The sequence below is a fragment of the Cervus elaphus genome, chromosome 10, assembly GCF_910594005.1.
Source record: "Cervus elaphus chromosome 10, mCerEla1.1, whole genome shotgun sequence".
Lineage (NCBI taxonomy): Eukaryota > Metazoa > Chordata > Mammalia > Artiodactyla > Cervidae > Cervus > Cervus elaphus.
Genome location: NC_057824.1, coordinates 51,090,174 through 51,105,390, shown reverse-complemented (window position 1 = coordinate 51,105,390; position 15,217 = coordinate 51,090,174).

Here is a 15,217-nt window from a genome sequence, read left to right as displayed (position 1 = left end):
TATGTCCTGCCACAGCCATCTCAGAATGTGCCTCTGGTCTGGTGGAGGTGGAATCCTCTTCTTACACCAGGGATGCTAAGCCAATAGAAAACCACATGCTTCCATGTGCCCACTCTTATCTGGGGTGTTTTTCTTATCTCTTGACAACAGACTTTGTATCTGAATTGCTTTCCCGACATTAACCAGGTATTTGGTTCACAATATTTTCAGTGTTGCAATGCAGTAAAGGACAAGCCCCAGAGCCATGAATTTCCATGAATGTATGGTACCCTCTTCTGAACCCAGGCCCCCTCTCTGCCCTGTACTATACATGCCTGGAATAGACAGATCACCCCTATAAACTGTGAACTCGAATCTTTTCCAGACACCATTAAATGTGATGTTAACAATGAGAAGTAGACAAGAGAAGGCTTTCAAACCTTGAAGCTGTGTTTCAGAAATAGTTACAGATAGAGATATAAGCTATTAGGCCTTTTCCCAAAAGGCCATGTGTAGAATGAAAACTCCATCTCACCATGGATGAAAGAAAAATAGGAAATAGGATTCTTTTTTGACAGAGTATTGGCATAATAAAGGGCAAACTGAACACCGAACATGTACAAGTCCTTGACATTTATGAGTCACCAAATTGGTCAATGACACCACTTTATCAGATCTCTTCATTTTTGTGGTTACCACTACTGCTGCTGCTGCTACTACTAGTACCAGTAATACTAGTTTAGTATAACTACGACTACTACTAATTATTATTATTGCTGCTCTTTACCAGGTACCATGCTCTGGTACAGAAGGAGAGTATTTCATCTAACCCCTGAAACAACCCAATGAGATGATGTTAATTAGTAAGCTCTTAACAGGAGAGGTTGCAGATGGTGACTGCAACCATGAAATGAAAAGACGCTTGCTCCCTGGAAGAAAAGCTATAACAAACCTAGATAGCATGTTAAAAAGCAGAGACATTACTTTGCCAACAAAGGTCTGTCTAGTCAAAGCTATGGTTTTTCCGGTAGTCATGTATAGATGTGAGAGTTGGACCATAAAGAAGGCTGAGTGTAGAAGAATTGATGCTTTTGAACTATGGTGTTGGAGAAGACTCTTGAGAGTCCCTTGGACGGCAAGGAGATCCAACTGGTACATCCTAAAATAAATCAGTCCTGAATATTTATTGGAAGGACTGATGCTGAAGCTGAAGCTCCAATACTTTAACCACCTGATGTGAAGAGGTGACTCATTAGAAAAGACCCTGATGCTGGGAAAGACTGAAGAAAGAAGGGGACGACAGAGGATGAGATGGTTTCATGGCATGACCAACTCGATGGACATGAGTTTGAGCAAGTTCCGGGAGATGGTGAAGGACAGGGAAGCCTGGTGCTGAAGTCCAAGGGGTCGAAAAGAGTCGGACACAACTGAGTGACTGAGTGACAACAAACAGGAGAGGAAATTAAACATCAGCAGTGAGGTAATTGGCCCCAAGTTACAAGACTGGTAGAGATAAAGCCAGGGTTTGAACACAGGCTGTTTAATCTGACGCCTGGATTCTCCAGCTGTATACAATGCCACTGCTGGCTGTGGGCTTTCTTTTTCAGCATCACGTTCACAATTTAACAGTTATTCTTCGCTTGGTGAGAAACACTGGCTACATGAAGACGGAAAACAACAACCCCAAAATGTGAAGGTTACTGGTTGGGCAGCCAGCTTCAGTGTGAGCATAATTTACGCTCTTGCCTTAAAAAAATGCCTAGTGTTATAGACTTTCAGAATAAACTATGCATATTCTTCATTCACCTGGGCATTAGCTGATGGATTTCAATGCTTCGCCAGTTTATCCTTATGCTGGGTGGAATTCTAGGCTGGTAACGATTTTTTCCTCAGAATTCTGAAGGCATTGTTCCACTACCTTGTTCAGGGTGGGAAGGGAAGCTGAGCGTCCAGAGCTCCTTGTGCAGACTCCCCACCAGGCTTCCAGTTTTCAGCATCACCTGCACACCCACGTGCAGAAGGATCCGGGCCCCCGATTCTGTGGCCTCGGGTTTTGTATTGGAAAGCAGCAGGGTTTGGGGGCTTCTCTCCAAGGTCCAGTTCTCGTCTCTCCGTTTCCTGAAACAGCTGCAGCTCCCCCATCTGCCTTCCAGCTCCGAGATTTTATTGTTCTCGTCTCCTTTGCTGTCTCTTTATCCTTGCAGCTCATGTCCTTTTTAGTCCCTCTGCTGCCATTTTAAGTGAGGTTGCAGGAGGGTATTTAATCCACCAGGTTTTACTGAACTCTCAGGATATAGATTAAGTGAATAAGGCACAGCAGGGAAAAAAATACAAAGATGTCTTTTCTGTATATGACAAAGGGAGAAAGAAAAAAGAACAAAACTGTAATACATGAATTCATATATTTGTATGTGCTTGTGTGTGAATTTCAATAATTCCCTGCCTCTGACATTAGTTATACCAGGGAAGTTGTGTTAGAGAGGAGGGGGAACACTATTATTTTAAAATTTATTTGCCCCTTGGTACTTCCCTGGTGATCCAGTGGTTAAGACTCTGTGCTTCCAATTTAGGAAGTGCAGGTTCAATCCCTGGTGAGGGAACTAGGATCCCACATACCACATGGGATAGCCAAAATAAAATAAATAAATCTTGGAAGTGCTTTGCTGAGCAGTGGACAATGAATCAGAAACTAGCACTTTTTTTTGTTTTTTTTTTTAGCAAAAATAGGGACAAGAAAAAAGGTACAATCAACAGCCCTGCTGACCCTTTCTTCCATCTAGATCACTGAAGAAATTTCTATGGGTGCTACGTTGAAACAAATAAATAAATAAATTTATTTACCCCTGAGTTATTTGAACTAATACAAAGAGCAAGAAATATCTGTGAAATTTTAAAAATATTGAAAAGATATTTGCTTTGCACAAACTGACTTTTTGATTTACACAGTGGCCTGTGTGACTCATCCAGGGGATGACAGGCCTGGGTTTCAGCAAAGAAATAGTCAAAACTCCCAGGTGTTGTCTCAGATTCAGGCTGGATCTACACAAAGCCAGCAAGATCCAAATATTCATTTCTGAGAGCTGGACTGTGGCCTGTTTTTAACCTGATATTTGGTGAAGTATAAATGAAGGGTTATCAGCCCTGACCACACATTAGACTTGCCCTGAATGCCTAAGAATATGAGCAGCAGAAAGAATGACAAAACCCTTCACGGTCCCACCATCAGACTAACTAAATCCCCAGGGGATTCTAATGGACAGGCAGGGTTGAGACTCATTTATGCAGATATGATTTTAATCCATTGAAAAAAATCAGTTAAGCCAGCTGATGTCATTCAGATCTTAAAGACAGGTTGAGTTACTAAATTTTAAAATTCTTCAACTTTCTGACATCACACAGCACAATCTCTTGGAAGTTTTTAGTCTGTGCCTCAATATATGGCCTTTGCTAGAACCCCAGTGATCAACTGAACAGTATATCTCAGAGCATTTGCTAGCCGGATGCTCTCTCACAGGCCTCAGAGATACTGCAACTCTTCATTTTACAGATGAGGGAATGTCGCCCAGAGGTATTCTCTCACAGATTTACTGTATTGGGGTGGGTAGGGAGGAAAGAAAGAGCGGCAGAAAGAATGTGTGTGCTGAGAGTGAGTTGGGTGGAGGAAGGCAGGGAGAGAGAGAAGGAAGGAGGGAAAGCGAATGGTATAAAAGACTCGAATTACTGTCACAACTTTATATAACTGTCTTTTCCTGTATTATGTCAGGAAGGTTCTCTAAGGATCGGTTTTACTAACCTTGAAAAAAAAATCAGTCAAGGTCCAAATGAATTGTTGAGAATCACCCATCTCTGCTTCCTTGTGGGTTTGCACTAACTTAGGTCCTGGACTTGGCCTCTTGCAAAAAGGAAAGATTAATTTTTTAAGAAAAATTTTACATCTTTTACCCAATGTGCTTCTCTAAGAGGTGGCATTTTCTCCTCTCTGGCTTTATTGAAAGTATTTTGTTTCAGGGAGTAATCCTCTTGACTTAACCTGCAATGTCCCTGAACAAATGGTGTGCTGTGTGAACAGGCTGCCAGCTTATATCTGAGAGCCATGGAGGCTTGACTATTGTGTTTTTCTTATTGAGGTCAAAGTGAGTAATAAGACAAGGTGGTTCACAGCAGGAAATAAGTTACTCACGTCATGAGCTGGGACTGTTAGTTCAGGAGGGAGGAAGGAAATTGACGCTCATTGGATGAAAATGTATTCTTTGGTTTTCCTCTATTAAAATCACATTACATTTCCATGCTAGGCCCCACTACAAATGTCATAGAATGTGATATGTTATCTCAAATGCATATTTATGGCTTCTCCGGTGTATCTATTAACCTTTACATACAGTTATATCATATATTGCATTATTTAGATTTACATAATCCCATATGCACAAAAGTGCATCTCATTCACCTGATCTCATGTTATTCATGTTATATTAGATGTACCAACATGATCATTGGCTTATGTTTCTCCTCCATTTTTCATGATGCTTTATTGAGGTATGTTGGTGGTGTTGTTTAGTGGCTAAGGCACGTCCAACTCTTTCTCGACCCCATTTACTGTAGCCCACCAGGTCCCTCTATCCAGGGTATTTCCGAGGCAAGAATACTGGAGTGGGGTGTCATTTCCTTTCCAGGGGATCTTCTTGACTCAGGAATCGAACTCGAGTCTCCTGCATTGCAGGTGGGTTCTTTACTGCTGAATGACCCGGGAAGCCACATTGAGGTATACTTGACATGAAATAAACTTCACATATTTAAAGCTTGCAATTTGGTTAAGTTTTTACATATGTATATACCCATGAAACCATCATCACAATTGATATAATGAATATATCCATCACTTCTAGAAGTCTTCTGCTAGCCATGTGTAATCCCTCCTAGCCCCTTTCTAGTACCCTATTCTCCTTGCTTCTTCTTGTTGTTCAGTTGCTGAGTTGTGTCTGACTCTTTGCAACCCCATGGACTGCAGCACACCAGACTTCCCTGTCCTTGACTATCTCCCAGAGTTTGCTCAAATGGACTCATGTCTGTTAAGTTGGTGATGCCATCCAACCATCTCATTCTCTGTTGTCCCCTTTTCCACTTGCCTTCAGTCTTTCCCAGCATCAAGGTCTCTTTCAATGAGTTGGCTCTTCATATCAGGTGGCCAAAGTATTGGCGCTTCAGCTTCAGTTTCAGTCCTTCCAATGAATATTCAGGGTTGATTTCCTTTAGAATTGACTGGGTTGATCTCCTTGCTGTCCAAGGGACCCTCAAGAGTCTTCTTCAATACCATAATTTGAAAGCATCAATTCTTTGGCTCTGAGCCTTCTTTGTAGTCCAACTCTCATATTCATACATGATCACTGGAAAAACCATTAGGGTGGCATCATTTGCATATCTGAGGTTTGACTATATGGACCTTTGTTGCCAAAGTGATGTCTCTGCTTTTTAATATGCAGTCTATGTTTGTCATAGCTTTTCTTCCAAGGAGCAAGCACCTTTTAATTTCATGGCTGCAATCATCATCTGCAGTGATTTTGGAGTCCAAGAAAATAAAATATGCCACTGTTGCCATTTTTCACCCATCTATTTGCCATGAAGTGATGAGACCAGATGTCATGATCTTAGTTTTTTGAATGTTGAGTTTTAAGAAAGCTTTTCCCACTCTCCTCTTTCACCTTCATCAAGAGGATCTTTAGTTCCTCTTCACTTTCTAACCATTAGGGTGGCATCATTTGCATATCTGAGGCTGTGATACTTCTCTCTGCAATCTTGATTCCAGATTGTGCTTCATTCAGCCTGGAATTTCACATAATTACTCTGCATAGAAGTTAAAAAGCAGGGTGACAATATATAGCCTTGACGTAGTCCTTTCCCAATTTTGAACCAGTCCATGGTTCCATGTCCAGTTCTAACGTTGCTTCTTGACCCACATACAGGTTTCTCAGGAGGCAGGTAAGGTGGTCTGGTACTCCCATCTCTTTAAGAATTTTCATCCACACAGTCAAAGGCTTTAATGTAGTCAATGAAGCAGAAGTAGATGGTTTTCTGGAATTTCCTTGTCTTCTCTACGATCCAACATTTGTTGGCAATTTGATCTCTGGTTCCTCTTCCTTTTCTAAATCCAGTTGTACATCTGAAAGTTCTCTGTTCACATACTATTGAAGCCTAGCTTGAAGGATTTTGAGCATTACGTTGCTAGCATGTGAAATGAGCACAATTGCATGGTAGTTTGAACGTTCTTTGGCACTGCCCTTCTTTGCTTTGCTTTCCCCTTGCTTATCTGCTTTAATTTTGCACTTTGTAGAATTTTATATAAATGGAATCATGAGGATTACTCTTTTTTCTCTAGCTCCTTTCAGTCAGCATAATTATTTTGAGATTCACCCCTATTGATGCACATATACTGATAACTTATTGATGAGTATTTACCATAAGTTACTTACCCTTCAGGGCTTCCCTTGTGGCTCAGCTGGTAAAGAATCCATCTGCAATGCGGGAGACCTGGGTTCAATCCCTGGGTTGGGACGATCCCCTGGAGAAGGGAAAGGCTACCCACTCCAGTATTCTGGCCTGGAGAATTCCATGGACTGTACAGTCCATGGGGCCGAAAAGAGTCGGACACAGCTGAGTGCCTTTCACTTACTCATCAATTTACTGATGCACATTTGGATTGTTTCCACTTTCCAGCTATTACAAGTCAAGCTGTGATAAACATTTACGTACAATGTCTTTGTGTGAACATGGCTTTAATGTTTCTTTGGTAAATACCTTGCAGGAGAATACCTGCAAGAATACCTTGTTGGCTGGACCATATGTATAGCATATGTTTAACTTTTTGGGAAACAAAACTTTTCCACAGTGATTGTACCATTTTATACTCTATAGCAGTGTATGAGAGTTCAGGCTGTTCCACATCCTTGCCAACACTTGATAGGGTAAGTCTCTTTATTTTAGACATTCTAGTGGGTGTGAGTGGTATCTTGTGGTATAAACATGCATTTCCTCAATGACTAATGAATGCTGTACATCTTTTCATATGCTTGTTAGCTATATATATATATATATATATATATATATATATATATATCTTTGGTGAGGTATCTGTTTAAATCTTTTGCTACTTAATTAACTGGGTTTTTGTTCCTTATGGTTAAAGTTTTAACAATTCTTTATATATTCTGAATACAAATGTTTGGTCAGATTTATAAAGTGAAAATATTTTCTCCAAGTCTATGGCTTTAAAAAAACTCATTCACTGGTGCCTTTTAAAGAGCAAAAGTTCTTAATTTGTGTGAAATCCAATGGATTATTTTTTAAAAACAGATTGTGCTGTTGGTGTTATATATAAGCAATCTTTGCCTATCCCAAGGCCACAAAGATTTTCTGTGTTTCTTCTGGAAGTTTTTATAGCTTTCAGTTCAGTTCGGCCGCTCGGGTGTGTCCGACTCTTTGCAACCCCATGGGCTGCAGTACACCAGGCCCCCCTGTCCATCACCAACTCCCAGAGCTTACTCAAACTCATGTCCATTGAATCGGTGATGCCATCTAACCAATCTCATCCTCTGTTGTCCCCTTCTCCTCCCACCTTCAATCTTCCCCAGCATCAGGATCTTTTCTAATGGGTTGACTCTACACATCAGGTGGCCAAAGTATTGGAGTTTCAGCATCAGCATCAGTCCTTCCAGTGAATATTCAGGACTGATTTCCTTTAGGACGGACTGGTTGGATCTTCTTGCAGTCCAAGAGACTCTCAAGAGTCTTCTCCAACACCACAGTTCAAAAGCATCAATTCTTCAGCACTCAGCTTTCTTGATAGTCCAACTCTCACACCCATACATGACTACTGGAAAAACCATAGATTTGATTAGATGGACCTTTGTTGGCAAAGTAATGTCTCTGCTTTTTAATATGCTGGCTAGGTTGGTCTTTAGGTCTAATATTTAGATTTATAATCTCTTTTTTAAATTACGTGGGGAATGGACAAAAGTTCATTTTTTTTTTTTGGCATGGGAATAAAAAAAATTTTTTTTTAACTTTTCCTTTCTCCATTAGACTTTGCACCTTTGTCAAAAATCCATTGACTATATATGTGGGGACTATTTATGGACTTTTTATTCTGTATCATTGATCTATTTACCTAGCATTATTCCAAAACCACATTATCCTGATTACTTGCAGCTTTAAAATAAGAGCTGAAATCAGACAGTGTAAGTCCTCTAACTTTGTTCTTTTTTTTTTAAAATGTTTTGTCTGTTATAGGTTCTTTGAATCTCATATGAGTTTTCTAAGTAAGTTATTGATTTCTACAAAATAGCTTTCTAGAATTTTGATTAGGATTACATTGAATCTTGAGGTGAAACCTGAGAGAACTGACATCTTAACAATGGTGAGTCTTCCAGTCCACAAACATGGCATATTTCTCATTAGGGCATTCTTTATTTTTTTTCTCAGCAACATTTTGTAGTTTTTGTGTACTAGTCTTGCACATCTTTTGATAGACATTTCTAAGTGTTTCATATTTGTGGTGCTCCTATGGCTCAGATGGTAAAGCGTCTGCCTGCAATGCGGGAGACCCAGGTTCAATCCCTGGGTCGGGAAGATACCCTGGAGAAGGAAATGGCAACCCACTCCAGTACTCTTGCCTAGAGAATCCCATGGACGGAGGACCGTGTTAGGCTACAGTCCATGGGGTTGCAAAGAGTCAGACACGACTGAGTGACTTCACTTCACTTATAAATTTAAAATTCCCAATTTCTGCTAGTATATAGAAATATCATAGATTTGTGTACATTGATCTTGAATCCTGAAATCTTCAACTCACTTTTTAGTTCTAGTAACTGTTTATTGTTTTTTTTTTTTTTTTTTGTAGATTCCGTAGGATTTTCTCCATAGACAATCATGTAGTCTATGTAGTTACCATTTTTCTTCTTATGCGTAAAGATTTCCTTTAACATTTATTCTCTTTTTAAAATTTACTTGGCTGCCTCAGGTCTTAGTTTTGGCACATGGGCTGCAGAGAGCAGGGGCTTCAGTAGTTGTGGCACGCAGGCTCTCTAGTGTGGGTGCACAGACTTAGTTGCCCCTCGGCATGTGGAATCTTAGTTCACCAACCAGGGATCGAGCCTGCATCCCCTGCATTGCAAGTTGAATTCTTAACCACTGACCACCAGGGAAGTCCCCTCTTTTAACATTTCCTGTACTGAGATCTGCTGGTGATAATTTTCTGTGATTTCAAATGTCTGGCGAAATCTATATTTTTCTTCAGTCTTTGAAAGATATTTTTATTGGCTTATAGAATTCTAGATTGACAGATTTTTCTCTCAGTAATTTAAAGATGTTCTAGCTGCTTTTAGGGCTTCCCTGATAGCTTTTAATACTTTTCTCTTTATCACTGGTTTTAAGAAATTTGACTACGTGTCTCTGTGTAATTGTATTCATATTTATCATGCCTTGGATTCACTGAGTTCCTGGATCTATGCATTTATAGCTTTTGTCAGTTTTGGAAACTTTGGGGCTATTATTTCTTCAAACATTTTTTTCTGCCCCCTTTCTTTCTTCTCTCTGTCCCAGACTCCAATGACTTCACTGGGTTATTTTAGATGACCCAAAAGATAAACAACTGTAGCCCACATGGAAGACATAGTGAAGTCAATGCAATTGGTCTTTGATACATCTTTGCAGAAGATGTGGACAAAGAAATAATCAAGGTGAGAGGGAAACATGTTGGATGAAAAGTCTGAAGTTCCTTGTTCAAACTGCACCAAATTAATTATGTGGCTTTAGGTTAGTCCCTATATCTTTATGGATCTGGAAAGATGAACTCCCCAGGTCTGTGCATGCCCAATGTGCTACTGGAGATCAGTGGGGAAATAACTCCAGAAAGAATGAAGAGATGGAACCAAATAAAAAACAATACCTAGTTGTGGATATGACAGGTGATGGAAGTAAAGTCTGATGCTGTAAAGAGCAATATTGCATAGGAACCTGGAATGTTAGGTCCATGAATCAAGGCAAATTGGAAGCCTTCCTCAGTGATCAATGCAAAGAAATAGAGAAAGACAATAGAACGGGAGAGACTAAAGATCTCTTCAAGAAAATTAGAGATACCAAGGGAACATTTCATGCAAAGATGGGCACCATAAAGGACAGAAATGTTATGGACCTAATAGAAGCAGAAGATATTAAGAAGTGGTAGCAGGAATACACAGAAGAACTGTACAAAAAAAGATCTTCATGACCCAAATAATCATGCTGGTGTGATCACTCACCTAGAGCCACACATCCTGGAATGTGAAGTCAAGTGGGCCTTAGGAAACATCACTATGAACAAAGCTAGTGGAGGTGATGGAGTTCCAGTTGAGCTATTTCAAATCCTAAAAGATGATGCTGTGAAAGTGCTGCACTCAATATGCCAGCAAATTTTGAAAACTCAACAGTGGCTACAGGACTGGAAAATGTCAGTTTTCATTCTAATCCCAAAGAAAGACAATGTCAAAGAATGCTCAAACTACTGCACAATTGCACTCATCTCACACGCTAGCAAAGTAATGCTCAAAATTCTCCAAGCCAGGCTTCAACAGTACATGAACCATGAACTTCCAGATGTTCAAGCTGGATTTAGAAAAGGCAGAGGAACCAGAGATCAAATTGCCAACATCCGTTGGATCATCAAAAAAGCAAGAGAGTTCCAGAAAAATACCTACTTCTGCTTTATTGACAACTTCAAAGCCTTTGACTGTGTGGATCACAACAAACTGTGGAAAATTCTTAAATAGATGGAAATACCAGACCACCTGACCTGTCTCTTGAGAAATCTGTATGCAGGTCAAGAAGCAACAGTTAGAACTGGACACAGAACAACAGACTGGTTCCAAATTGGGAAAGGAGTACGTCAAGACTGTATATTGTCACCCTGCTTATTTAACTTATATGCAGAGTACATCATGAGAAATGCTGGGTGGATGAAGCACAAGCTGGAATCAAGATTTCTGGGAGAAATATCAATAACCTCAGATATGCAGATGACACCACACTTAAGGCAAAAAATGAAGAAGAACTTAAGAGTCTCTTGATGAATGTGAAAGAGGAGAGTGAAAAAGTTGACTTAAAACTCAACATTAAGAAACCTAAGTTCATGACATCTGGTCCCATCAGTTCATGGCAAATAGATGGGGAAACAATGGAAACAGTGACAGACTATTCTGGGGGGCTCCAAAATCACTATAGATGGTGACTGTAGCCATGAAATTAAAAGATGCTGGCTCCTTGGAAGAAAAGTTATGACCAGCATATTAAAAAGACAGCATTAAAAAGCAGCATATTAAAAAGCAGAGACATTACTTTGCCAACAAAGGTCCATCTAGTTAAAGCTATGGTTTTTCCAGTAGTCATGTACGGATGTGAGAAATGGACTATAAAGAAACCTGAGCACTGAAGAATTGATGCTTTTGAACTGTGGTGATGGAGAAGACTCTTGAGAGTCCCTTGGACTGCAAGGAGATCCAACCAGTCCATCCTAAAGGAAATCAGTCCTGAATATTCATTGGAAGGACTGATGCTGAAGCTGAAACTCCAATACTTTGGCCACCTGATGCGTAGAGCCAACTAATTAGAAAAGACCCTGGTGCCGGCAAAGATTGAAGGTGGGAGGAGAAGGGGACAACAGAAGATGAGATGGTTGGATGGCATCACCGATTCAATGGACATGAGTTTGAGTAAGCTCTGAGGGTTGGTGATGGACGGGGAAGCCTGGCGTGCTGCAGTCCATGAGGTCACAAAGAGTCAGACACGACTGAGTGACTGAACTGAACTTGTTGTACACTGGCATCTAATACAGCATTGTAAATCAACTATACATCAATTTTTAAAAATTATTTATTTATTATTTATTTATTTGGGTGAACTGGGTCTCAGTTGTGGCATGTGGGATCTAGTTCCCCGACCAGGGATCAAACCCAGGCTCCCTGCACTGGGAGTGTGTAGTCTTATGCACTGAACCACCAGGCAAATCCCTGTACTTCAATTTTTTAAAAAATTCCTTTAAAACATCAAAGAGCCTGAGAAGATAGTAAGAAAGTCCTAGGAAAATCAGAAACTGAGAGATATATGCAGAATATTGAGGCCACACTTGCCCACGAAGGGAATTGATTTATTACTGCTCTAAGTCCCTAAAGATAGGGGTGTTCCAGTGACTGGGAATTTGATGGCATAATTTATCTTCACCCAACTTATGTGATAATGACCGAAAGAATGGGCTCCATTTCCACAATGAATCCCTTATTTAGTATTAGTTGTGTTCAAAGATTAGGATGTTCAGTCTAGAATGAAAATTGGCATTATACAAGAGGGTACTGCCTGAGCTTTTAGATCATCAACTACTTGACATGATCTCAAGTTCTTATTTCACAGTCAGTTCTTAAACCATATTCCCTAGTCCTTCTACAGATACTAGAAAAGATGTCAAATTTCTATGGGCAGGCCCTCCCCCTCATTCTGCTGCTAATTTTTTTGGTTGCTTTTCATTTCTTCCACCAGTAAAACATGTTGTGAAATTGAGTTTCAATACCATTCTTTTCCAAACTGTCAGCTCAGATACTGATCAGAAAACAGGTCAATGTGCTAGCTCTTAACAAAACCATTTCTGTTTTAGATTTGTCAAAATAGCCTTCAAAGGCATGTGATGATGATTGATGATTCAAGACTTAAGGGGGGATCACTTTTAATTTGGGCTAAGAGGACATACAAGTCCTTTGTATCTTTGATCTATCAATATTAGCCCATGGGGATAGGAGGGTCATAGGAAAAAACTCCTGCTCAACCCAAGTCAACCCAAGTGTTGTGTTTATAGTAAACATTATAGCTCCAGAATAATAGCAACTAGGGTACAAGAAATATTGGAGGTAAATCATCATTTTGCTTTGTAGTTCCAAAATTCCACTTGCAATGTCTGTGTGTCTATGTAGCTTGGGTGGTGGCTGAGGTTCCATATGGTTGTTGTTTAGTCACTAAGTCATGTCTGACTCTTTCAGGACCCCATGAACTGTAGCCCACCAGGCTGCTCTGTCCATGGGATTTTCCAGGCAAGAATACTGGAGTGGATTGCCATTTCCTTCTCCAGGGGGTCTTCCTGACCCAGAGATTGAACGTGTGTCTCCTGCATTGCAGGCAGATTCTTTACCACTGAGCCACCAGGGAAGCCTGAGGTTCCAAAAGGAGTGTTAAATACAATGATGTAGACAGAATAATTGAGGCTTATTCCCATGGAAAAACCTTTTCAGGCTTATTTTGTTTTTGGATCCTTCTTTCCAAAGGATACTCTTGGGTGAGGCCATTTCTCCATTCTCTAATTCCCTAAGAGGAAGTCAAAATTTGGAGGGCTTTTGTTTTTCTAGTTTTTCCTGGACTTACACACTTCCACTGTGTAATTAAAAATGCAACATGGTAGTCTTGCCTGAAGTTTTCAGAAGCAAATCACACCACCAAGTAATCCTCTGTTTCAAGAAGCTAGGATACCACCAATTCATGGAAATATTGAGTGAAGCATACAGCCCCCTCTACACAACAACACACCTTTCACAAAAATACTAGTACTTATGATGTGACAGGCACTATTTTAGTGCTAGAGACACAGAAGTAAACAAAAACAAAGTATTAATCCTCTATCATTGTCAATTGTAATATTTCCTAGCCAGTTTATAAGCAAAAACTTCAGCAAGATTTGAAGCAACATGAATTGCATTTATGCAATAATTTGAAGATTAACGTTGACTTCAATTGCAAAGGAAATTACAGCTTCCCCACCCCACCACCCACCCCTGCCATAGCCCTCGCAAACACACATTCTTTACACTTCCTGGCCTAGGTTGTTTTCAAATCAGGACTCATGATACTGCTTATTTGTTTAAAAATAAAGATTAAACATCAAAGCATGAACTGCAATTTCAAGTAGTATACTAAATACATATTTATTTTGCTATGGGGTTTGGAAATTGAGAGAATTCTTTTCAGTGCCAAAATGGCAAAGAAAAATATGAAATATAATAAAAAGAATGAGGCCCAAGCTTTGACCTAAAATACCACACATTGACTCAGATTCTTTTGCTTTCATATGTCATGAGAGGTTTTTGGTCTTTTTTTTTTTTTGAAATTAAATTGACCTTATCTGTCAAACCCAAAGACTCAAGGCTGCAGTACAGCATTATTCCTTTGTTCTCAGAACCCTTTTACTACTTTATGTAGTTTTCAGGAAGCTAGACTTAAAAACTAATCATAACACAGCATCTCTTTCAACAAAAGATTTTTCCTTTGTCCTAAGCGCTTTTAAATGTTTCTTAATAAATCCCAACCGGGATTCATTTGAGTTGGGGAGTAAAATAGAGATGGTCTAACTGGTTCTTAATGAAGAGCGGGGGAAAATGGCTGGGGAATTTATTTGTTTTAGGTTTCTTAAGTTTCAGGAAAAATGTCCTCTCTTCTCTTCACCCAGAAGGGTTGTTCATTAGATGAACTGAATCACAGAGCAAAAGAAGGAGTCTGAATGGAATAGGCTGCCATCTCTGCAACAAAAGCAGGGATGTACATGGAAGGTTTAACTACCTTCATGTGGTCCAGGGCTGAGTGGAGATGGCGACAGGACATCTGGAACACACATGAGCACACTTTCCTGATGGAAGCTGGTAACAGTGCAGCTCCTCTCTGATTAGCAATCTAAAATATGCAGTCTCTTGGCACCTTTTTTTTTCCCCCCAGCAAAGGAAGAGGCTATTCCAGGTACGAGCATCAGGATTCTAGGGGGAATAAGTGATTCAGCTGAGATGAAAGAGCCAATAAAAATTTTAGCTCGGAGCTCAAGGATGCGCTGAACCTAATGTGTTGAGAATAAATGTCACTGAAGAACTTATTTTATCTCTGACCCTCTAACTTCAATGGCTCCTAGTGCTCAGAACCTCTGACAGTGCTGGGAGAGAGTTTCATTCTTTTGTAATTTCACATTAACCCCCAGAAGAAAAAAAAAATCACTAACCCTTCCCCCTTCCCCACCATTTCTGTGACACTTCCATCTGGGTATCCAGATGGGAGCATTTCAGAAAGTCTGGAATGTGTAGACATTTCAGACACAAATTCCCACTTTCCTTTGCTCAATTAAAAAAAAAAAAATGTTACTACTCACACTTTGTTCATTCTTGAAAGTAACAATTGTGGTCACCCAGCCAAA